General features: G+C 39.2%; 1 long non-coding RNA gene across 2 annotated transcripts in view; it reads right to left on the reverse strand.

Moving 5' to 3' along the window:
* LOC115520758 overlaps nucleotides 1-25,525 on the reverse strand; it is a 44,415-nt gene that overhangs the window by 12,763 nt on the left and 6,127 nt on the right. The window contains exons 2-3 of one of the 2 annotated variants that reach the window (XR_003970860.1): nucleotides 22,424-22,507; nucleotides 19,000-19,112 (exon numbers count right to left, since the gene is read on the reverse strand). This is a non-coding gene — a long non-coding RNA (uncharacterized LOC115520758). Of the gene's footprint in view, nucleotides 1-18,999; nucleotides 19,113-22,423; nucleotides 22,508-25,525 lie in introns of those variants that run through there. The other variant, XR_004344022.1, reaches the window with a different exon arrangement.

Genomic DNA, 25,525 nt, shown 5'->3' on the forward strand with positions numbered 1-25,525 from the left:
CACTACTATTTTGCAAACCCCTGATGGAAATAGCGGAATTAGGCAATTAGCATCAAGGATTGTTAACAACAACAACAACAAAGACAATTAGACATCACTGTATCCTGATGGAGATACTCATAACCCTTGTGAAGCATTTTTGTAAAGAAAAAAAAATCTAGTCTGAACCAAATCAAGCCTCTAGACTGCACTAGAAAGTTACAGGTGAGAAAGGGAACAGAGAAACATGTTAATCAATGCCACAAGAATGCAATCATCTCCAGATGTGGAAACTCTTTAGGATGAATACCCAGTTTCTTCAACAAATATATTGCAAGGGTAACAAAGATGGGGGACATGAGGAAACCACAGATTAAAAGAGACTTAAAACACACAGCAGCCATATACAATATGAGGACTTCAGTTTCTGATTTAAACAAACCAATCATTAAAAAATTGGGGAAATTTAAACACTAGGTATTTATGATATTAAGAAATCATTGGAGGGGTGCCTGGGTGGCTCAGTCAGTTGAGCATCTGACTTGGGGTCAGGTCATGATCTGACACTCATGGGTTCAAGCCCCGTGTTGGGCTCTGCACTGATAGCTCAGAGCCTGGAGCCTGCTTCAGATTCTGTCTCCCTCTCTCTCTGCCCCTCCCCCACTCTCACTCTCTCTCCCTCTCTCTCTCTCAAAATAAATAAACATAATAATAAAAATTTTTTTAAAAAAGAAATCATTGTAAATATCTTAGATGTGCTAATGGTATTGGGCTATGTTTTAAAAACTCTTTCTCTTTAGTGATAAATACTGAATGACTTACAGATCAAATAATATATTTAGACTGTTCCACACGAATCCAGTGGGCACAGGGATGGGGGGGAAAGTGGGTAGAGAACAGATGAAGGGGAGGGGCTGAGAGGGGCTTACTATTGTGGCTGGGGGATGGGTCACTGGTCTCAACTCTTGGGCAAATTTGAAAATTTCCATAATGAAGAGTCAACAAATAAGTTAAATTATTTAATATTATCAATGGATGTCACATAATTCCCCAATTTTACAGATGGTACAAACTGAGGTCTAGAGAATTCAGTCAGTGGAAAAAACATCTCACTTCCTCTACTAGCTGTGTGACCTGGGGTGAGTTACATAACTTCTCTGAATCTCAGTTTTGTCATCTGTATAAAAGGCTGATAAAATTTATCATGAAGGGTTTTGTGAGAATTAAAGGAAATCATACCCGTAAAGTGCCTAGCACAGTGAGCAGAGAGTAGGTGCTCATAAGTGGCAACTGTCACTTACAGCACCTAAGATCACACAGCTTGTAGTGGCACAGTCAGATCTAGAGCACATGATTCCTAACTGATAGTTCTGCCATATTATGTTATTTCTTTTGAGTAACAGTCTTTTAATAAATACCAGTTGAACTGGCGGCACCTGGGAGGCTCAGTGGGTTAAGAGTCCGACTTCAGCTCAGGTCATGATTTCGCAGTCTGTGAGTTAGAGCTCCGCATTGGGCTCTGTGCTGACAGCTCAGAGCCTGAGGCCTGCTTCAGATTCTGTGTTTCCCTCTCTCTCTGCCCCTCCCCTGCTCACGCTCTCTCTCACTCTCAAAAATGAATAAATATTAAAAATAATTAAAAAAAACCCAAGCTGAACTGAAAAAAAAACCCACCAAAATAGAAATTAATTGGGAATTGACAAGAAGTTTTACCTGAAAAAGATTTATTTCTCCAGATATCACATCATATCATATCATATCATATCATATCATATCATATCATATCTTTGATAGTGGCAAAATGTAGTTTCTCACCTGACAGTCATGGCCTGACAGAGTCCTTCCACAAGTCCACACCTGATTCCATGAGGGCTGGTTTAAATAAAAGAAGTTCCTTTAGGAGGCTTTCTATTTTAAAACGTGTAGCATGGGGCAACTAACTATAGATGGTAATCTGACTTGCCCAAGTCACTGTGCTAGACAGGGGCAAAAGGGATTAGAATGTGTTCCAGGTCTATATGTTTGGTTTCAGTGAACATATCATTTTTAGATGTTGACACGTTAGGGAGGATGCCAGAAACCAGCCAGCCTGACGGCAGGGCCCGGGTGTGGACGGATCAGGACTGCAGGGCGGCCCACCGACAGTGAAGCTTCTTGTACTCCTGCTTTTATGTAATTTGGCCTTAATAAAAGTACCTGGGGAATTGTCTGTTGGGGAACTGCCCTCGACAGGCCCCCTGGGAAAAGAACCATTGGGGAAGGAAATAAGGTTCCGCAAGGAAACTGTGCGGCCCTACATCTAGCCCTTGCCACCCCCTATAAAGACTCCTCTACCTAAAGGAAGGATAGCCCCATACATTTCCCAGCCAATGAAGGAATAAATGGATTTAAAAGCCCCACTCCGGCAACTAAGGAGTGAATCTGTGGGCACAAGATACTCCAACCCCTAGGCCCACTTGGCCCCCAGGAGGCATTCCAGGTGATGACTGAACCTAGTTGGTTAAAGTACAGAACGGTTCATTAGTTCCTAGGTGCATTGTCTCTCTGAGAATGCATAAGGCGTGGGTTCCTAACGCCCTCTTGGCCTCCTCCTCACACTCGGACCGAGGCGAACACTTGTTCTTCAAACCACAAGTGGTTCAGGAAAACAACTAAGAGGTCATGTCCTGTAACTGTTCCACTTGAGGTGTTGAGAGATAGATGACCTTTCATGAAAACAACAAAGCAAATGCTTTATAGATTATAGATAAACGTAGATACATAATGAACATAATGAAAATAATGTAAGAAATTAATCAATAAGCAAAGGGCAGGAGGGAATGTTATGAGAAAATAACCATGTTATTCCTTAAAAGGTGATTACACATAGGAACATTTTTGGAATTAGGTAATGCCAGAAAACAGGTGACGCACGCTACAACGAAATTGCTAACAAATATATAATGCCACGTTTGCCACAATAAAGTGGCCAGTCCAACACACTGCTGTTGTCTGTGTCCATTTTTTTTCATTTTATTTTATTTTCACTTTGTTGCCGACGCCATTCATCCTGCAGGAACCCCTGGACCTGCTGGAGCGGGATTCCGGCAGGAGGATGATTTCCATTGCAAAGCATACCATGCACATTATTATCCTTCTAAGAATCAACAATAAGCCATGTTCAATTTATTGGCACACAGGTTACTTCTTTTCCTTCTTTTTTTAAGATATTAGTTTTAGCAGATGCCCCTGCTATTTTAAACTTATCACTTTTTTTTTTAATGTTTATTTATTTTTGAAAGAGAGACAGAGAGACAGAGAGTGAGCCAGGGAGGGATAGAGAGGGAGACACAGAATCCGAAGCAGGTTCCAGCCTCTCAACTGTCAGACCAGAGCCTGATGTGGGGCTCAAACTTATGAATTGTGAAATCATGACCTGACCTGAAGTCGGATGCTTAACCAACTGAGCTACCCAGGCACCCCAAAACTTCTTATCATCTGATTTGGGAAAGAACAATGGGACTTTAAATGTGCACTACACCCAATGTTATGTATTTATTGGCATACTTGGTTTGTTCTGTAGTTTTATAAACTTCTTCTTTCTTCTTACCTAGTGATTTTGGCAACCGTTTGTAAGAAGGGCAAAGAGGACAGGATGTCTCTATTCTCTGCAGTTCTTTGTGGTAGCGAAGGAGAACACATGATGAAATTGATGAACAGAACCGATAAAGCTAAAGAATTTTGCCCCAGTCTATCACAATGGAAAAGATCAATTTAGTTTAATAGACACCTAACATTGTGTTAGATAGATACTGAGATACAGAGAGGATTCAGACAATATTTTAGTTCAGTGTACCTGCCCTCAGCACAGAATTTAGAAGGTTAGGTAGATGGGTATCAAAACAACTGTGACTAAAAAAAAAAAAAAAAAAACACAAAAAAACAAAACAAAACCAGAATATAACTGCCTAACAGGGGTAAATACAAAATGCTTTGGCAAGAAGAGAGAAGTTCTGACAAGATTAGGTGGGATTTCAGAGAGAAAGTGGCATGTGATTGGGACCGTGACAGACCTTGCTTCATCTGCCTGAGAATCAGAATTCAAGACCTGCCACCCAAAACTCTTAGTGATTTCAGTATATAAAGAACTGGGAAATGGCCATGTGCGCTCTGAGAACACTGGTATGGCTGCAACTGCCAGCTGCAATTCCACCCGAGGGCTCTTTCTTGCCTTTTGGAAACAAAATATAAAGCACAGAGGATAAAAATTAGCAAGCCAAATCAAAATTAAGAGTAACAACACAGGGGCGCCTGGGCAACTCAGTTGGTTAAGTGTCCAAATCTTGATCTCAGCTCAGGTCTTGATCTCAGGGTCATGAGTTCAAGCCCCATATTGGGCTCTGTGCTGGGCGTGAAGACTTCTTGAAAACAAAAAAGTAACAACAACAGATGATACAATAAGAACAGGGTGGTTTCTCTCTGCTCAGAACTAGTGTGTCAGGAAAGGTGCTATGTCCATCTGTAGGACACAAGTGTGGCCATTCAACAAATATTTAACAAGCCCCTCCTTGTGCTGGGCACTGTGATAGATACAGGGGATAGAGCAGTGAACAAGACCACCATGGTTTCTGACTTCACTAAGTTTATATTCTGACTAAGGAGACAGTCTTTAAACAACAGCTAAGTATAGAATTGCAACTGTAATAAGCATTGTGAAGGAGAAGTGCAAGATGTTAGGAGAGCTTCTGACCAGGGCCCTTATGTATTAGGGAAGTTGTCCCGAAGAAGTGACATTTGAGCTGAACCCTGAAGAAAAAGCAGGGTTGTGGGGGCAGGGGGAAACAAGACTGGTGGTAGCACCAGTGTGGGTGGCCCACAGTGAGAAGTCTAAGGAGGTGGGTGAAAGCCTCTTTGTGCATGGCACTGGGGGCCACACCATGATTTGGGTCATTACCCTTGCACACCAGGAAGCAATGCATTTTTGAAAGGTCGTTCTGAGTGCAGAATAGAGAAAGGACCAAAGTGAGACAAATAGGTGTAGAAAGGCCAGTCAGCAGGTTATTGAGGCCTGTCTGCTAAAGTCCAGGCAAAGAAATGAGGGTGATTTGGACTAGGGTGAGAGACAGTGAGATGGAGAGAGAGTCCAGAAGAAAGGGAGGAGGATGGCACGATCTGAAGAGAGCATGGCTTGACAAGGTCAGATAGTGTATGTGTATAAGTCGGGACCAGATTTTATATCAAGTCTGCACTGTTTTTAGTTATACTCTCCTTCTCTTCATGCCAGAATCCCCACACTCCCCAAAGAGCCCCCAAGTCAGACCAGAACTTCAAGAATCAGTCATTCTTTTCCTAATCCCCATATACAGAAACTGTGCAAGATTTGGCTTGTGGGGTCACACTCTAGGCTTTCTCACTCCTTTCCCAGAATCTTGTGCTCAACTTTATTTATTTAATATAATTTATTGTCAAGTTGAAGAACATACAGTGTATATAGTGTGTTCTTGGTTTTCAGGGTAGATTTCTGTGATTCATTGCTTACATACAACACCCAGTGCTCATTCCAGCAAGTGCCCTCCTCAATGCCCATCACCCATTTTCCCCTCTCCCCTGCCCCCCTCATCAACCCTCAGTTTGTTCTCTGTATTTAAGAGTCTCTTGTGGTTTGCCTCCCTCCCTCTCTGTTTGTAGCTAATTTTTCCCCTTCCGTTCCCCCATGGTCTTCTGTTAAGTTTCTCAAGTTGCACATATGAGTGAAAACATATATATCTTTCTCTGACTTATTTCAATTTTGTGCTCAACTTTAAACAGAAGCAATAGTCAAGGATGCTAGGAAGATATAAGAGGAAAAAGGAAACCTGCAATCAGCTAGAAAGAAAACAGAAGCTAAGTAAATGTGGGTAAACTGAATGCACTAAGTTGGAAAAATATATTAATATGAGTTCCCCAGCCTCCCTGTCTTGAGCGGAGATGAAATCACCCTTTAGAGGGAATGTTAGCTGCAACCATGGTTGAGGCTCTTATCTGCTGGAGCAACACCTAGTACTAGGCTTGGACCTTGTAGTCACTTAGTTAATATTTGCTGAATGGAAGCATGATTACAACAAAGTGTAAAGGCTGCCCCAAGATCCTGAAGGCTATGTATTCTCAGCACAATTTACAGTCCTCAACTCCTATCATTTTATGGTAGAAAGGAGAAGGAAGTTGCTGTTGTGGTAACAGGAACTTTGTGGCATATGAAGTAAGTTTTGGGCCAGGAGTTCTAGTAACAACTAGCTGACCAACTCTGTGTCTTTGCTTTCTTAAAGTAAGGAGATTATATCAAATGGGCTCTAAATGTAATGTTTAGTCTAATGTAGTACAGAAAAGAAGGCCCCAAAACTCAGTATATTGGGGAGGGTAAAGAAAAGAAAGCAAACCAGTTACTGGAGGCAACTGGAAAGGTTTCCCTCCTATATTTCAAAATGCTCAAGTGAACATTTTTTTTTAATTTTTTAATGTTTATTCATTTTTGAAAGACAGAGAGAGACAGAGCATAAGCAGGGGTGGGGCAGAGAGAGGGGGGGACACAGAATCTGAAGCAGGCTCCAGGCTCTGAGCTGTCAGCACAGAGACCGATGTGGGGCTCGAACCCACCAACCGTGAGATCATGACCTGAGCCGAAGTTGTACGCTCAACCAACTGAGCCACCCAGGTGCCCCTCAAGTGAGCATTCTTACGTTTCAAAATGCTCAAGTGCACATTCCAACATTTCAAAATTCTCAAGTGCTCATTCCTCTCTCTGGGCCCCTGACTAGGAAGGGGTTCCTGTTACCTGTTTTTGTTCATACCAGCAGCTATTATTGTCTAAAACAAGTATTTTCACTTCACTAAAGTCCTTTTTCCCAACAACTTTCCTTACAACACAGGAAACCCAGCCTCCTTGCCAAGGACCTGGGTCCATCTCAGTTTCTTCAGCTCTGTACAGCCTGTGCCCTTACCCAGGGTGGCCAAACCTCCAGCCTCCTTTCCAGGCACATCAGTCTTTAAGGACCAAGGGGGAAAATTTTCTTTTAACCTTTAGCAATAAACATGATTTTATAATTTCTAATGAATTCTATTCTATGTGAGAATGAGCACAGGTATGGTGAAACTGGCCAGGGATCTCTATGCATATCTGCTCTTGAAAACAGTGGCCTCTGTAGCTAGGGGAGCTCACTGGGCTTTAGGCTACAAGTAATAGATAACTGAGGCCCTGGCAAGCTTAACTGTTCCAAAAGAACAGTTAATATTTCATCAAGGTAGAAATTAATGGCTAGTGGTAACATGTTATAACCTTTTTATTTGAAACACTAACAGGCAAGCATTTCCCTTATCTTTTTTTTTCTTTCTTTCTTTAATTTTTTAAATGTTTTTCATTTATTTTTGAGAGACAGACTGTGAGTGGTGGAGGGGCAAAGAGGGAGACACAGAATCTGAAGCAGGATCCAGGCTCTGAGCTGTCAGCACAGAGGCTGATGCGGGGCTCAAACTCACAAGCCATGAGATCATGATCTGAGCCAAAGTCCAACACTTAACTGATTTTTTTAAATAGAAACTCTTATCTGAGGAGTCAGCAAGCATAATTCTCAAAAAGGGATTTTGACAAAGAGCCTTTAGGTAAAAATGTAATTATCATGGGGTGCTTCAGTGGCTCAATTGGTTAAGTATCCAACTCTAGGTTTTGGCTCAGGTTATGATCGTATGGGTTTTTGAGATCCAGCCCTGCCACGGGCTCCAGGCTAACAGCACAGAGCCTGTTTGGGATTCTCTCTCTCCCTCTCTTTCTGCCCCTTCCCAGCTCTCTCTCTCTCTCTCAAAATAAATAAATATGAACTTTAAAAAAAAAGAATAGACAATAGCCATAGTCTCCTCATTCCATTGGTCAGAAAAAATTATGATTGCAGGGCATCTTTGGTCATCAGAAATCCTTTCAAGATCTTCTGCAACAGAAACATGAAAAACTCCCAGTAGACACAAATTTAAGAAACCAGAAAGCATTAAACTGGCTTTATTTGGATCAGGCCTATTGGAGTCTAGTTAAATAGCAATATACTGGTTTGCCCTAAGTTTTTCCAATTGGGTTTCCATGGCAATTCTGCAAATTTTCTGGTTTGTCAATAGCAACTGCCTTTGAGTTGACAATTAATGTAATTACAATGGACCTGAAATTCTAAAGACATATTCACCCTACTTGGATGAAGTTTTCTTGTCAGGGTCAGAATAGGGTATTTGGCACCAAATCAGCTTCCACAAAAAATCATCTAGAATTGTGCTAATATCATATCCATTAGCCAAATATAGCTATTTAAATTAAATAAAAATTAAAAATTTGGTTTCTGAATTTCAAGTGCCATATTTCAAGTGTCAATAACCACATGGGGCAGTGTAGTTATAGAACATTTCCAACATCATAGAAGTTTTGTTGGATAGCACTGATCTAAAAGAATCCTTTATTTATAAATATATCAATTACTAATTCAACCTGTAATTCATTTAAATTTAGCCTCACTTTTAGCCTCACTACAAAAACTGAAAAAAGCACCTCTCCACCTCTTAAAAGGGTTCATTAATATTATATCTCTTCTAAGGCTTGTAGTAATTGGAATGGTCTTTCTGTAAGTTGTTAAAAAGTTAAAACTATATTCAAATGTAGCTCTAAGTAGAGAGAGAAGTAGTCCTTATTAGTGAAGCTTGGGGAATGCCCATATTAAAGACATAATCCACATTGTTCCTGAATTTGAAAGACTCCCGGACAAAGGCTCTCTGTACCTCGTATTAATTTAGGGAACTGCAGAAGATCATTTTGTCTTGCTTTAAATATGCCTTTTCTACCTACTTATTGATGTATGTTCCTTCAACAGGGAGAAAAAGCTTTTATTAAACAATTACATATAAAGATTTAGTACAAATATCCTTGGGAGAAATACTCTAAGCTGTAATGACTCCTATCTACCATTGGAAATGGAAGAGAAATTTCAAAGTTACTAAATTCCTAGATTGAGGTGGAACGATTGAGAAGAGAAGGATCAGAAGAATGGTATGGAGTAAGGATAGGTTTTTATTGCTCAATTTTGTGAAAGCTTGGCCTTTGGCATTTAGGGAATATATAATGACAACTGAATTGACAGAGTATTCAGCTCTGGTTTCTGTTTGCTTTGAAAGTGGGGTCCTCTTAGACCCTCAAGAAATTTACTGATTGTTCTCAGCATGAGAATGGTCAACACTGGTTTAGGGTGGGATCTTAAAGATGCAGTTGGCTCTTGATGACATTATATTACAGAATTTCAGAATGAGGAATTTTGGGTAGCATCTGGTCTACTCCATTAAACCATGAATTTGCAAATTCTATTCTTTTAAATCTCAGGAGGCATTTCAGGGATATCACAGAATTTTACCTGAATTTCATTTCTAAGCTGTTAAACCCAGAAGACTAGACTAGATACTTCCTATGTGTCATCTCTGGTCTCCACCACATGGCAAAACACCTACTAATGTTTGTGGAACTGCTGAGTTACAGTCCCCTACTTTAAAGATAAAGAAAATGAAGGCTAGGGAAATTAAACGCTACCCCTAAGGTCACAGAGTTAGGTAACAGTAAGACAGTAGTAGGACAAAATCTCCTGTGTGTACTTTCCACTCCACTCTGCTGATTGCTCACGACTGCTTTCTTTCTTCAAATACTTAGTTCTGGAGGCTGGTACAACTCCCCACAGTTTAACTGGGTGCAATTATTGTTTCTCTTCTATTTTTGCATGTTTTATTCATTTCTTGTTCAGCAGTGTTGAAATTATCAAATGACACTGTTTTTCTTGTACTGAACAAACAGTGTAACATTAAAGAAAAAACAAATACTAGAAAGGAATACAACAAAATATTATCAGCATATCTTTCTGGATGGTGAAATTATAAATTATTTTTATTTTCTCCCTTGTCTTTTTTGGCACATTCCAATTTTTCTATACTGAACATTAATTTAACAACCTCTTCTGGAAGAATCTCTTCTGAAAGCCACTTCTTAGTAACTCTAAGAAAGGGGGTTTCAGGAGGCCCAAAGCAGTCAGGGAAGGCTTTTCCTTCATGTCTCCCACTTCCCTGTGCCCCTGTCTCTCCATCTGTTGTCTCCATTTTTCTTTCTCTCTTCCTCCTCTTCCTTCTCCTCTCCCTCTGCTCCTTTTATTTTTACCACCTTTTCTCCCTTTCTCCCTCCCTGCCTGCTATTGAATTTAGTGATGTAACAGATGGATGGGCCCTTTAATGTTAAGATCTTAGTATATAGCCCTCAGGGATTGTACCATGAGACTATGGGAAAATAAACTTCTCACATTTACTACTGTTAATAACAATTTTTACCACTGCTACCAATAAAATTATTGTAACTATAACCATTCCTTATTTTCATATCATGATACTCATAAAATAATGTTTCCATCTGATATATATCTGGTTTGATGTAGGGCCACCTTATGAAGAAGGGGAGCAGGTATTATTTCTATTTTTCAGATGAAGAAATAAGACTCCAAGAGGTTGGCCTGCCTATAATAGCACAGGTAGCCAACAGTTAGTTTGGGACTAGGACCTGAATTCTGGTAGCTGTTTTCTTTTAGATGGAGTTGAAACTGGATTACTGTAATTTTAAGTTATGGTGAGCGGTGTCCAAGAAAAAAGGTTTGTGTTTAAAAATAAGTGCAAATGTAGATAAAGGAAGTGGTGCCTAACCAACAATTCTTTATACACTTGGCAGATGTGGTTGTCGTGGCTTTTGTCTCATCTCACCTCTATAGGCTATTCCTAAAGTAGTCTTTGGTTGCCTCTACACGTTTGAGGCTTTTTTTTTTTTTTTAATTTTTAAAGAGAGACACAGCATGGGCAGGGGAGGGGCAGAGAGAGGGGGAGACATAGAATCTGAAGCAGGCTCCAGGCTCTGAGCTTGGTCAGCACAGAGCCTGACCCCATGAACTGTGAGATCATGACCTGAGCTGAGGTCAGACACTGGACTGAGCCACCCAGGCGTGCCACACATGTTCAAGTTTTAAGATGGAAGCCTGGGATTTAATCAGGCAAAAACATACACAGGGAATAGAGTTTACTATAAAACAATAAAATATATATACACAGGGAATAGAGTTTACTATAAAACAATAAAATATATATATATATATATATATATATATATATATATATATATATATATATATATATATATTACAAATTTGTTACTCTTGGGTTTCTTTATGTTAAAAATAGTCTTTTAGGGCAAAGAGGCATAAGTGAGGCAATGTCAGTGAGTGAAGGACAATGAAGATGCAGAGGTTAGAAAAAGTTATGAGACAGCATTGGTGCCTCAGGGCCTTGCCCAATCATCTTGGCCTTACTACTGTGTGGGGAAAAAGCTTAGGAATTCCCTGAGCTTGCACCAATGGGTTAACAAGGCATAAAGAAATAGAAAGTCACAGGATGTACACATACCAGATTAGGTAAAACAGATTAGGTGAATAGGGCAAAGGTCCCCAGTATAGGACAAAGGTATAGGAATAAGAAATCTCAGGATGGAAACATCCAAAATTAGGTAACCAAGATTAGGTACTAAGGGTAGAAGTACACCCCCCCTCCTCCCTCCCCCCCCCCCAGCACCTTAGTACAATAGCAGAAAGCTGCTTTCACAGGAAGGAGGGACCAAAATAGGCAAACAGGTAAACAGGGCTATAGACCACAGAAGGGCAAAGTTGCCCAGAGCAGAGCTAATTAGCAAAAGAAAGGTGCTTTGTTGACCCTGAGGTAGCATGCTCTGTCTTGTCCCCTAGGCTAGCTAAAATAAAATGATGTGGCACCTCATGCCTGCAGTAAACAACCAGCTGCCTGGCACCAGGACTTTGTTTTGTATTGACCCAAACCCCTAACATTGCATATGTTCAAAATCCCCTTTCCCCCACGCACATGAGTTAATGTTCACGATATCATTGTCTCTTTGTGCACATCCATCACGCTTATAAGCCTTCTGATCCTAATAAAAACAGAGCAAGGACCCTTACTCGGAGCTCTTGTCTCCTCCTGGATATTAGCCTCTCTTGCATTTCAATCCTGCGTCTGCTCTCTTGCTGGACAAGAGAGAACTCCAGACCCAGAGTCTACGACAGATATTGAACCTGAAATAATTTTGCTGTAATCTGTAAGGCTGGCTCCAGGCAAGTTTGAGAAAGAAGGAAACGTTTGTTATTTTGTAGTTTTTCCAGGTACTACCTCCCTCTATATAGCCAGAAATCCTTTCTAGACCCCTTATGCAATCTCCTAATCACTCCTAAGGGCTCTACCAGTAACCCTTTACCCACTCCATGCCCTGAAAGTATTTTAGGCCTTTTCTCCTTTTCCATCATGGTTTCACTGCCAGAGAACTGTGCTCCAGTGCCCAGTGGTACCATTGTGTTACTCTGATTATACCTCAAGTGGCTGTGTTATCTTTATGCTCGTATTTGTAGGAAACTGTGAGATAGCTTTGTGTTCTCTTTCTACTTTCTCTGTGTGCCAGTAACTTGGTGTGTACAATCTTGAACTATTGCCTTTAGGTGATAACTTTTAAGTCCAAAATCAACATGTCTGGAAATTAGACTTATGGTTTTCACTCAAACTTGATCTTCCTTTTGTGGTCTGTCAATTCATTTCTCAGTAGAGTAGGCTTGATATTTGCTCAATTTTATATAGCAAAATTTCCAAAATTTCCCTCATATCCCTAGATTTCTCCAATTCCCTCAATTGGAATGAATCGCTCTCTTACCTCTGTACCTTGGAGCCCTTTGCTCAGATCTATAGGAGAGCAAACCGAATTGTATCTACTGGTGGTCACTTCTGAGGATGTGTGCATCTCTTCTCAAAGAGCCTGCAAGACATAACCTATCTTTTCTCTGCCCTGTTATCTAGGTCCTAGTATAGCAAGTGGGGGAGCTAGTGGAATGGGCTGGAGTGTCACAGGTTATAGGAATTAGTCTCTAGTAAAGCTTGTTCCTCAACTTAGCTAGGCTCTCAAATGTGTCCTTAGGAAGAACTCTCCCCCATTCTTCTCTGCAGGTATTCCGATTGTGAGTATGCTGTTCTTTAGACATCCCTACCTGCCACTCCTTGGCTTACTCTCAGGAAATAGCCTTGCCTTCATTCTGAAAATTGAGAACACTGAGGAAAAACTTCCTTCCTACACAGTACTCGTTAGGCCAGAGATTTTTTTTTTTTTTTAACCCAACTGTGCATCTTTACTATATGATGAGATGCCTTTTCTCTCTCTCTGTACTGTAATTTCTTCATCTGTAAAATTGAGATAATATTAGTACCTTTTCTAAGTGGTTATTTTAAGGATTAAATGAGACAACCTATCTAAACTACTTAGCACAGTGCCCGGCACAGTGAATATTAATTAATGTTGCTACTAATAACTTTCTTTCTTACCACCTACAACTTTTTCTCTTAGCCCATCTTTTCTTCTTTTTTTCCCTTTCTATCTGGGGCTAATTCCACCTCACCTGTGATTTGTTCCCTACTCTGTCTTCTCAGCTATGAAGCACCTCTCACCCCACTGCCCTGTTTCTTAATCTTTCCTCTCTATTGACTTCTCCCTCCACATACAAAGAGGTTCCAATTTCTTCATCATAAAATAACCCTCCTTCAATGCTGCAACTCTTTCCCCTCCCTATATTACTCCCAACCTTTTCCAGCCAATTTTCTCAAAAGGCCAGTGTACACCTACTGTCTCTACTTCCTGACAGTCTCAATTCACTGCAATCCCAATTCCTTCCATTTCCTTGATAACACTCTTGCCAATGTCCCTAATAACCTCATGATTGCTAAATCTGGGGGCATTCTAATGTCTTCCTCTGGAGTTCTGATGTTTCTGGTCAACCCATCTTTGAAATTCTCTCTTCTCCCTCTGCTTCTGTTTTTCCACTTTGTTTGGGGTTTGCACATCCCTGGCCAGTTCACCTTAGTCTCCCTGTGGGCCACTCTTTTTCTACTCCATGTTTAAATGGAGTATCTTCCTTGTTCTTGGTCCCAGTCCTCTGTTCTCCCTCCATTCCTCAGTGACTTCACCTATCTAGAGGTCTCAGCCACTACTTTTCTCCTGATGACTGGAACATCTCTATTTCACATCTGAGGTTCTCTACAGGTTTCTTTACCACACGACTCCTCTAAGACATCAGTGCTAATGAGCTTTGTGGCTCTTTGGCAGAGGGAATGACAGTGTCCAGGGTTTCTCATTTATTTGACCATGAAAACTTGTTTTTTCTTTCTTTCTTTCTTTCTTTCTTTCTTTCTTTCTTTCTTTCTCTCTTTCTTTCTTTCTTTCTTGGAGAGTCTTGCAGACTAGTGCTCTGGGAAGCACACTTTGAATGATGTTCCATTCCTTACTATTCCCAGTCTGATTTATCGGTGTTTTCCTCTGGGTGCCCATAGGCATTTGCACACATTCTATTCTATCCTCACCACACTGTACTTCTTGAAATCTCCCACCTGAAACTTGAAGGCAAGACTTGTATCTCTTTGTATCCATTGCACAGTGCCTGGCACACAGTTTGCATGAAAATACCTGATGAGTGAATGATGCAGGAATGGATGGTAACATACTTCTTCCTCCTGTAGCACAGAATATTATACAGCACATTGAAGGTGGTACTAATTGGGCAGTACTTGATCCTGAGGGTTGGTCTTGGATGAGTCTTGTGTTAAAGGCTATAGCAGCTGAAAGAAAATATGAGACAAACTCTCTTTCCTCAAGGAAGGCAAAATAAATTCAAATAAAGCCATGTGAAAATATTTAAGGGTTAACCTGTATGGATGTAAGTATTATGGGTACTCTGAGTTTGTAGAGGTCACTGAAGTCTGGAGAAGTCAGAGTTGCTAAAGGGTTTTATATATGGCACCTTAGTAAGATTCTTCTGGCAGTAATGTAGGTAAGAATAATTAAAAAGTGGGCACCTGGAGAAAGTTATAATGACCAGGAGTGAGGAGATGTGGCCCAGCATAAACTGTGGTGGTGGGAATAGTGAAGAAAAGGCAATTCCTTTGCTGCTATAACTTGGTGATGGTCAGAATGGAAGTGGAAGGACTGGAGACAAGTAAAAGATGGTTTTCAGGTTTCTATCTGAGCCTGAGAAGAACAGTGGCAGCACCAGCAGATTTGAAGAAATTATTTATTGCAGGTGCAGCCAATGCATGCACTTGGAAGTTGCAACTCTAGAATATAGTGAGAAGACTGTAAAACTAATTACTATGCAAGGTATAGACCATACAGAGATTGTAAATGTAACGAGTATATCCAAGAAGTGAGCTGACATCACTGACTTGATAAGGTCTGTAGAAAATAATGACTAATAGCTGGCATAAATTTCAGACCAGGCTTGCTAAAAATGTTATGCATGACAAACCACGAAAACAGTAATGAGAGAACAGTTCATGATTTCACATAAGCAAGCAGTAATCCATTTTGTGATCCACTAATCTTGCTGTTTGCTGCAAGTTCTCTGTCTCCCCAGCCAGGAGAGAGATTAATAGAACAAAACATGTCTTGACCGGATATGTCTTCAAAATACTTGGTATTTCCATGATAATTCAGTACAATGAAATCTGCTGGCACTGTAAGTTAATACTTAACAGAACTACTTGAGTAAATTAATGAAACAAAACCCAGTATGTTTTAAAGCCCAAGACACAGGTTAAAAGCAATGCAAGTGAGGTCTGGCTTTGCTGGAAACTCAGACTTTCAGAGTCCTGAATTGAACCTTATTAACTCTGACTTTGCGCTTTTCATCTAAGCTTCTTTTTCATCGTTTGTTGAACACCCCCAGCATGCTTACACCCACTAAGAGCATGCCAAGGATGCAGTCTTAGAAGGTCACTTCTAAAAAAAAAAATGGAAAAATGTACAAAGATGGTTCTTTCCTGGATTTAAAAAAAAGCTGAAAGAGGATAGTGAGGATTATTCATGAAATCTAGGGTGGGAAATTTATACCTAAACTCATAAAATTTACGTATAAAATCTGGTCCATTTATACAAATACGACATTGTGTTCAAATCTGTCTATAATGTTGCCAATTCAAGTAAAATATCAAGGGCAGAGCTGTTAATATCTCATCATCCACCATATACAACTTTCCTATCATCTTCTCAAATGAGAAATACAGGAGTACCTTTGGAAGCATCGTAGTTCTTTCCATGTGCTGAGTTCCTTCCTTTCCTTTTTCCAACATTCTTATAAATCTGCACCCCTACCCTCCCTTCATCCTAACCAAGAAGTAATGGACTCGTTGCTTCTTCTGTTCTACCATTTGTATATCATTAATTCTCGTTCTTTCATGCAGGGAATGAGCTCACAAACCTTGGTCACCCACCTTGATTATGGGTTCCACGTATAGAAACACTGAATTTATATGTGCACATTGAGTGTGTGCAGTAGGTTTTCTAGGTCTGTTTATAAGGGTCAGTTATGCACAACTGACTGAATTTATGGCTAAAAGAAAAAGGTTTGATTACACAGATTAAGCTTTAGTCTCATATTCAAATGTTAAGAATATGCTCCCATGACCTTCATCCAGGACATTAATAATTACACTTCAGATTGACCATTTTGGGCCACCATTCACCAAATTATTCATTAATGGTCACTGTTCTTTGGGTGCTGGCCTTGGTTATTCATATCTTGAGCACTTACTCTATGGGACCTTAAAATTAAGTCAATGTATCCCAAAGGGATATAAGTAGGTGTCGGGGGAAATCATTCTATGGATGAACACACTGTATTATACAAAGTTGCAAAGAATTTCAGAACCTTTAATAAGTAAATGGGCAATGTGACTTTTCAAGGCAGCAGAATTATAGTGGGAAGTGTTTCCCAAATTTATGACAGGGGAACTATATAAACATGCTCTGTCCCCAGAAGAACTAGCATCCTACAGAATTTACACGGGGAAACCTCCAACTATCTAAATTTCCAAAGTGGCAGATCCCTGCAATCCACATTCTTTTCCCCTCTTCTGCCCAAGGGAAAAATGTAGAACATTCCATAGGCCTCTGGAAAATGCCAAATGGTTGTTTGGTGTTGGGCCAACTTTCAGTCAGGCACCAGAACCAGATGTGTAACTACCAAACTGGAATGGTCACCTATTTAATTAGTTCTAGGGGAGAATGAAGGAATCCAGACTCAATGTAGACAGTTTTATCAATACACTTGGTGTGTGTGTGTGTGTGTGTGTGTGTGTGTGTGTGTACTTTACAACTGTATGGAATCTTCAACTTAAAAAATATTTTATATTAAATTTCCCATTTAGGGGCGCCTGGGTGACTCACTCAGTTAAGTGTCCCGACTTCGGTTCAGGTCATGATCTCACGGTTCATGAGTTCAGGCCCCACATCAGGCTCTGTGTTGACAGAGTCTGGAGCCTGCTTCTGATTCTGTCTCCCTCTCTCTGCCCCTCTCCCACTTGCTCTCTCTCTCTGTCTCTCAAAAATAAACATAAAATTTTTTTTTTCCATTTAGCACTCTAGATACTTCAACACTCTAGCTTAAGGCTAAAGCCAAAAGCTTTGCCTAAACCAATTAGCAATTATTAGTCATAGGCTGAGAAAGGGAATGTGAAATAGAATATAAAGATTTATTAGTTTTTCTACAATCATATTAAATATTTGTGAGCATTTGAACTGTGTCTGAAGCAGACTTACCTGTTATTTTTCTCTTATTTGGATAGCCTGTTATTATGTTATAAAATGAACCTATTTGGTGTCATTTCTCTTGAAGAAGCCATTTTAATTATTATCTTAGCAAGGAATTGGTACTTTCCTGATGGGTTAATATATTATTTTATTTTATTGATTTGTTTTAGTATTATTATTTTTTTTGAGAGAGAGAAAGAGCAAGCGAGAAAGGGACAGAGAGAGGGAGAGAGAGAGAGAATCTCACAAAGGGCGGGGGGGGGGAAGTGGGGGAGAGGGAGAGAGGGGGAGAGAGAGAGAGAGAGAGAGAGAGAGAGCACGAGAAGTGGGGCTCGTGTTCACCCGAAGCAGAGCTTGTACTCACCTGATGGGGGACTCGAACTCACAAACTGTGACATCGTGACCTGAGCCAAAGTCAAATGCTTAATAGACTGAGCCACCCAGGCACCCAGTTTTAGTATTTTTATGTATATCAAAACTAAAATAAACTGGGATTGTCCTTTCTCTTCTTTTTAGCGTTAATAGCCTTTTGCTAGTTTTAGGAAGCCTTGTTTATCTTCCAAGGGGTAAAATAGAATGAAAACAACATGTTCTTAGGAATACTGATATTTTTACAGGACTATTAACTTTGAACAGTACTTTCATTTGCACTACTTCAACCGAATTTAACAATAGCGCAACAGGGAAACAAGATTAAGATCTCTACCCAAAAGCTAAGTACTGTGAATAAAGGTAAGGAAAAGAAGAGAGCACAAGCAGTACTCGTGGAGCTTCAATCCAGGTCTTCTGACTCAGAGTTTTGAGCTATCTCTATAAAAACATGTTTCTTTCCCTCTCTAGTATTGCCAGCTGTATAACATCAGACCCTCATGCTAAATATGATCAGCAGTTAAAAATAGACATCAGCCATTGCCACCCCTGATCCAATGTTTGCTTTCTACTCTATTTCACCAAAGCCAACTGCTGTACCTAACTAAATTATTTTAAGATTTAGAGATAAAACAACCACCACCTAGAAACCATTAAAAAAGAAAAACAACATGGTCAATTATAATCACTTTTCCTTCTTTGTTTTGGGGATTATGTGTGAGATTTTCCTCTCTCTTCCTCTAATATATACAATTGAAGAATGGTTTTCCTCTTTATATCCATTTTAAATTGCATCTTATTTCTTACTTATCTTTCTCTCATCTTTTTTTTTTTTTAATAAAATGAAAACCATCCTTCATGTTACTCAGGCAGCTCAGCCTCAAGGAGTCTTGTCTAGGTATCAGAGAAAATTACCTAAAATATAACTGACTTTACAATTAGGTTTTATTAAATGAAAAACCAAGGAAAAGAGTTTTAATGGGTTGACAATAGTTTTGAAGTCATAAGATGAAGGAAAATTTGCATATATTCATTTCGATTCCTCTGGAAGTCTTTGGGGAGCTCTGTCCTTAGGCAGAACCTGGATAAGAGAACAGGACTGGTCTTAGATGTAGGTATGTTCTACCTGACCTCTTAACACCCTCTTAGGTGTCTGTGTGCTTGTGGTATCTCTATTTCTGACCTATCAAAATTTGCTGTTAGGAAGAATCTGATATTAACCATTATTCTCTGGTGAGATGTTACCTAGCTTATTCGAGGGTTCGCTTTCATGTTTGTTTAAAACAAGATTTGTTTCCTACGCTACCCTCATTGTCACTTCACACACACACACACACACACACACACACACACACACACAAATCATATAGAATAAACTTCTACCTATGGTTAAGGACAAGCCAGTCTGTGGGAGTTCTTCAAAAATAAACACATGAGAAAGGAATTGGACCTACTGCTATGATCAACAACACTGTTTTTCCCTGGGAAAAAGTGTCTGCTAAAGTGAACCTAAGAGGAAAACCCAAATAATTTGGCTGCATAAACATAGTTATGCATACAGTATAAATCAGAGAGGAGAGTCTTTTTATCCTAAACTATTTAATTCTGTGTTAAAGAATAAAAAATATTTCATGGGGGGGGGGGATGTAGTAAATACCTTATTCTTAGAGTGGTACCAAAAAACACCAAAAAAACAAAACAAACAACAACAGAAACCCCAAATCTCCTGTAAAGAGATACCAATGAATTACCCTGACGGGAAGAAAATATCTTCAATATACAACAATATAATTCCACATGTTCTGATAACATCAAGAGGACTCAAAAAGGAATCTGTACCTCAGAATTGTAGGATATCGTGAGAACCATTGGACTGGGAGGAGATAATGATTAATAGTGACTATTAGATTCAGAATGAATAGTCATATGCATCAAACTCATTCCATTAAAAAGAGTTTATTATTCAAATGATTGTAAAAATGATTAAGTCTCTTTTACCAATGAGTAAAATTATCATAAAACCTATTTCTTTCATGATAACTATTATGAAAGTGAGAAGATGTCACTCATCTGTCCATTTTTCTTCTACTATAGTTAAATAATCGTTCTTTGATTTGCACAGTTTATCAATTTTAGAGTTACTTTTGAGTATTAGTTTTTATTTTATTTTTTTTAGAGAGAGTGTGTGTGAGCAGGGAGAGGGGCAGAGGGAGAGAGAGAGAGAAACAGGGAGAGAGAATCTCAAGCAGGTTCCACCCTCAGTGCAGAGCCCAAGGCAGGGCTCGATCCCACAGCCCTGGGATCATGACCTGAGCCAAAATCAAAGTCGGATGCTCAACCAAATGAGCCACCCAGGAGCTCCTAGTTTGTTTGTTTGTTTTTAAAGATTTTTATTTTTTTAATGTTTGTTTATTTATTTTTGAGAGGGAGATAGATACATAGAGAGAGAGAGAGAGAGACAGAGACAGAGACAGAGAGAATGAATCCCAAAGCAGGCTCTGCACTATCAGAGCAGAGCCTGATGTGGGGCTTGAACTCACGAATAGCAAGATCATGACCTGAGCCAAAACCAAGAGTGGGACACTCAACCAACTGAGCCACTCAGGTGCCCCAAGACAAGGTAATTTTAATAATCCCATTTCAAACTGGAAAGCAGAAATTTACCTGTTGTCCTTATGGACTGGTTCTAAGAAAAATGTGCCTTAGCTGAAATATGTTATTTTAAAGCAAGTTATGTAACCTATATTTTATGAATTCCTGTAAGGCAAAATGAAATTTTCACATATTTTATGGTGGCTTTATGTATTCATATCTGTAATTCTGGGTTTCTGAATTTTTTTCCTGCATTTTAAGATCATAGATTGGTTATAATAAATAAACTCCCTCAACGATGGAGTAGTCTTTAGAAAATCACGGATAGAACTTGGGATGCTGACTACAAATGTACTTGTAGCTAAGTAGCCAAAGGGCAAATCAGTGGGCACTTCTTCAGATACTGAAGGCTGATTTCCCTGACCTGTTAAAATCACCATCCAGAACTAGCATACAAAGTAGCTCATTCACTGAAATATCTTCACCTCCCTTAGGCTGATGCAGGGACTAGATGTCTTCATGATTATTATTACATCTGGTGTCATGTTTTTCCAGCTGGTGCACTGTCTCCCTATAGGAGGGTTCTTGATGTTCACTCCTCTACCAGCCTCCTGTTTGCTCTCTGGAGGCTCACCCTATGACCCTATTCTACATAGGCAACCTCTTCTAACCTCAACTGTGATTAAATAGATGGACTTAAAAGCTGCTTACAAACCATATGGCTCACCATAAAAATAAAGGGCCAGAACTGACTACAATTAAAATTTCAGTTATGTGAGTTTCAACTCTACCCCATCCTCAACCACACATAAGCAATTACTTTTGATCCAGTAGCTTTGGCCATTTTCTTTCTTTTTCTTCCTATCCTTTTTCTTTTCTTTTTTTTTTTTTTTTTTTTAAGAAATAAGAAATGAATCACCATCTTCTGATATTTAAATCCCTTCAAAAGGAAAATGGGAAATTATCTAACATTTCAAATGCACCATTATTTTGCACACCAGCTTAAAACAAGCTGGATCAGAGGATACATTTGAGGACTATATTCAGAGGGTCAGACAATGTCCTTAAAGAGTGTATTTTAAAGAGGTTGCCCTTTAGGGGCGCCTGGGTGGCTCAGTCGGTTGAGTGTCTGACTCCGATCTCAGGCTCGGCGATTGTCATGATCTCATGGTTGCTGAGTTTGAGCCCTGTGCTGACAGCAGGCAGAGCCTGCTTGGGATTCTCTCTCTCTCTTTCTGCCCCTCCCTTGCATGTGTGTGCTCTCTCTCGCAATAAATAAAGAAAACATTTTAAAAAGTCCTCCTTTGACAGAATTAGTTGGCCTCCAAACAACCATCCTCACATTTGTGCCTTGCAGTCTATTGGTGGTTCTACTGAGGGCTCTATTTTGAGGTATGTTTCCTGACTTCATTTCTCTTAGGGGGATCTCTTGACATTAGCTTTGGTTATCTTCCCATGACTTTTTCTCATTTTACTGGACCTGAATACTTTGTGTCCAAACTTCTTTTTAACTCTGATTATATTGACTTAAGTTGAAAAACAAAAGAGAAAAGATGGTTTTAAAAGAAAGAAAAAAATACAAAGAGGGTTGTTAAAAAATTAGGAACAAAAAATAAGAGCATGAAGAAGCTACCAAATATCTTTGTTTGAAAATACAGTCATTTAACACGTCAACATTTTAAAAAGCAGATTTCAAAAACAGATAGTGCTCTTTTAAAAGCATATTAGGGGTGCAGTGGAATCACTGCATGGGTAGTTAGAAGATCATTTTAAGTATTTGATTCAAAGTAGCTTCCATACCTCTTCAGGCTTCAAGGAGATGTGATTGCTGGTGTTGGGAGGTAGTGCCATGGTTCAGTAAGACTAGAGAGAAAACTTCTTTAACTGTAAAAGGGTAAGGAAAGGATGACCATTAGAGGTGTGTACATCCCTAATACACTCACAGTAGCTTTCTTACAGAATAACCTAAGGCAGTGGGGGGTAAAGATGGCTTCCCCTTTCAGGAAAGAAAATAATGGGACAGGGTTGAGTAGAGAGTGAGAGCTGAGGGACACAGATAGAGGGGTAACCAGGAAAATTATTTCCACTACAAGTTCTTCTGAATATGGAGTAGGGACTCCTAAAAAAGTATACAATCCTGAAGCAGCCAAAGGTAACTTAGCTGAGTTACAGGTGCCTGGAAACCACTGACTTTTGCCACAATAGCCTCAAACCTGGCTCTCTTTGGGGTTCTGGAGGAGTGTTAGTGCACTCAAAGACTTACTTCATTTCTTTATCCCCAAAGAATATATTTGAGCAATGGAAAAAAAACAATTCCCACCATACCTGAATTACAACAGAAAAGACTTTCCTTTGATAATGTCTCTTGCTCCTGGGTGCTTAACTGCTATTGTTCATACACACAAATGGGCTAATGCGAAAGGCTTAAGAAACCTGCAAGTATGAAAAGGTCAAATGCTAGAATTTGCAAATCAACAATTTCCAATTTCCAAGCTATGATCTCTGCAGCTTTAGAAAAAAAATACCTTGGGAACAATAGGCCCAGGACACTCTTACTACTGATCTAAATGCAACGATCAAAATAACTGCATAAGCCTAAAATTAGGATTGAGCCTGAATTTACAAGGTAAATCAATAATTTAATTAATCAAATTAATGATTAACTAATAAATCACATTAGTCACAAAGTCACATTAAATTAATTTACCCCGGTTATAAGAATTAGGTTTCTTTTAAGTTTTATTTTTATTTATTTTTGAGAAAGATACAAAGAGCAAGTGGGGGAGGGGCAAAGGGAGAAGGAGACAGAATCCTAAGCAGGCTCCACACTATCAGCACAGAGCTGGATGTGAGGCTCAAACTCACGAACCATGAGATCATGACCTGAGCCCAAATCAAGAGTTGGACACTTAGCTGACTGAGCCACCCAGGTGCCCCATAAGAAATAAGTTTCTGCTCACACATGAATTGGATGTCAAAATTTGATTTTAAAATGTAGGAATCACTTTCAAAATGTTATTATATGAAATTTAAAAATATATATTTCAGGGGCGCCTGGGTGGCGCAGTCGGTTAAGCGTCCGACTTCAGCCAGGTCACGATCTCGCGGTCCGTGAGTTCGAGCCCCGTGTCAGGCTCTGGGCTGATGGCTCGGAGCCTGGAGTCTGTTTCCGATTCTGTGTCTCCCTCTCTCTCTGCCCCTCCCCCATTCATGCTCTGTCTCTCTCTGTCCCAAAAATAAATAAACGTTGAAAAAAAAATTAAAAAAAATATATATATTTCATATGGAATGTATCAAAATATAAAATTAGGACTTAAATATTTTTGACAACTTTGTTTTACCAACAGTGGCACTGCATATTACTTTATGGCAATAGAACTACTTCTCACATCCAGTTGTCTAGGGCTTACCCAGCAAAGATTTTAGCAGACATCTATAGAAATACTGTACTTCAGAACAGCAGTTCTTAAGATGTGGTCTGGAAACCCTTGTGAGTCCCTGAAACACTTGCAGGGCCAAAACTATTTTCATAGTAAGACTAAGATGTTATTTGTCTTTTTCACTCTCACTCTCTCACAACGGTAGAGTTTTCCAATAATTACATGGCATAGGATATCTCAATGGATTGAATTCAGAAGCAGATAGGAAAATCCAGCTGTCTTCTATTAAGCTAGGTATTAAAGAAATTTGCAAAAATGTAAAGGAATGCCATTCTTCTCAGGCTTTTTTTCTGGGAAATACAGTTATTTTTAATAAAAGTATTTCATTTAGACTCATACATATTGGTTTATCATAAAATAATCAATATTTTAAATATTTTTTCAATTGTAATATCTAATATGGTATAAGTAGATAGGTAGGTAGATATAAATATAAACACAAGGGGCACCTGGGTAGCTCAGTTGGTTAAGTCTGACTTTGGCTCAGGTCATGATCTTACAGTTCATGAGTTCAAGCCTCACATCAGGCTCTGTGCTGACAGTCTGGAGCCTGCTTCGGATTCTGTGTCTCCCTCTCTCTGTCTGCCCCTCCCCTGCTTGTGCTTGCTTGCTCTCTCTCTCTCTCAAAAATAAATAAACATTTAAAAATATACATATAAACAAAAACTCTTGGGGGGATATCAATTTTAAAGATCATAAAAAAATCCTAGATACTTTACTTAAAAACTTCAAATTTTAAAAGTTTACTGCTTTAGAGCATTAATTGATAACTATCAGATTTTAATTTCATATGTACCCAAGAAAATAATTATTTTATTCATTTACTTGTTTTGCCAATTAAAAAAATTAAATCCAAGGTAGTTAATATATAGTATAATAATAATGGTTTCAGGAGTAGAATTTAGTGATTCATCACTTATATATAATACCCAGTGCTCATCCCAACAAGTGCCTTCCTTATTGCCTGTCACCCATTCAGCCAAAGAAAATAATTATTTTAAAGTGATTTTGACTTTGGTTTCCAAAATGTTTGCACACTTATTATTTTACAACAAATCTGAGAGGTAGGCAGGTTAAAAATTACTCCTACCTGTAATATGAAGAAATCAAGAAATAGAATTTTAGATTGCATAGTAAGAGAAATAACTTCATTCACTCAGAGGAGTAAGAGAATATAAAGTACTTTCAACTCTACCCTAATGATTTGGCTAGTTAAGTCAGTTTCTCCTTAACCTGTTTAATGAGATTGTGACATCCTGAAAAGTATTGCAACATACATGGAACCACTGGAAGCCCATTTCACATTAAATATTGTCACTTCCTGAGCTAAGTCAGTCTCCTTTAATGGAGCAGACAGCTAACCATAGCTCAATGCTTTCCTGTCATTCAGAAACATTGTTAACCTCTTTTGTAGTTCTTTAGGTCTTCATCATTTGCTGGTACATTTCTTACAACTGCCAAC

The sequence above is a fragment of the Lynx canadensis genome, chromosome C1 (genome assembly GCF_007474595.2).
Source record: "Lynx canadensis isolate LIC74 chromosome C1, mLynCan4.pri.v2, whole genome shotgun sequence".
Lineage (NCBI taxonomy): Eukaryota > Metazoa > Chordata > Mammalia > Carnivora > Felidae > Lynx > Lynx canadensis.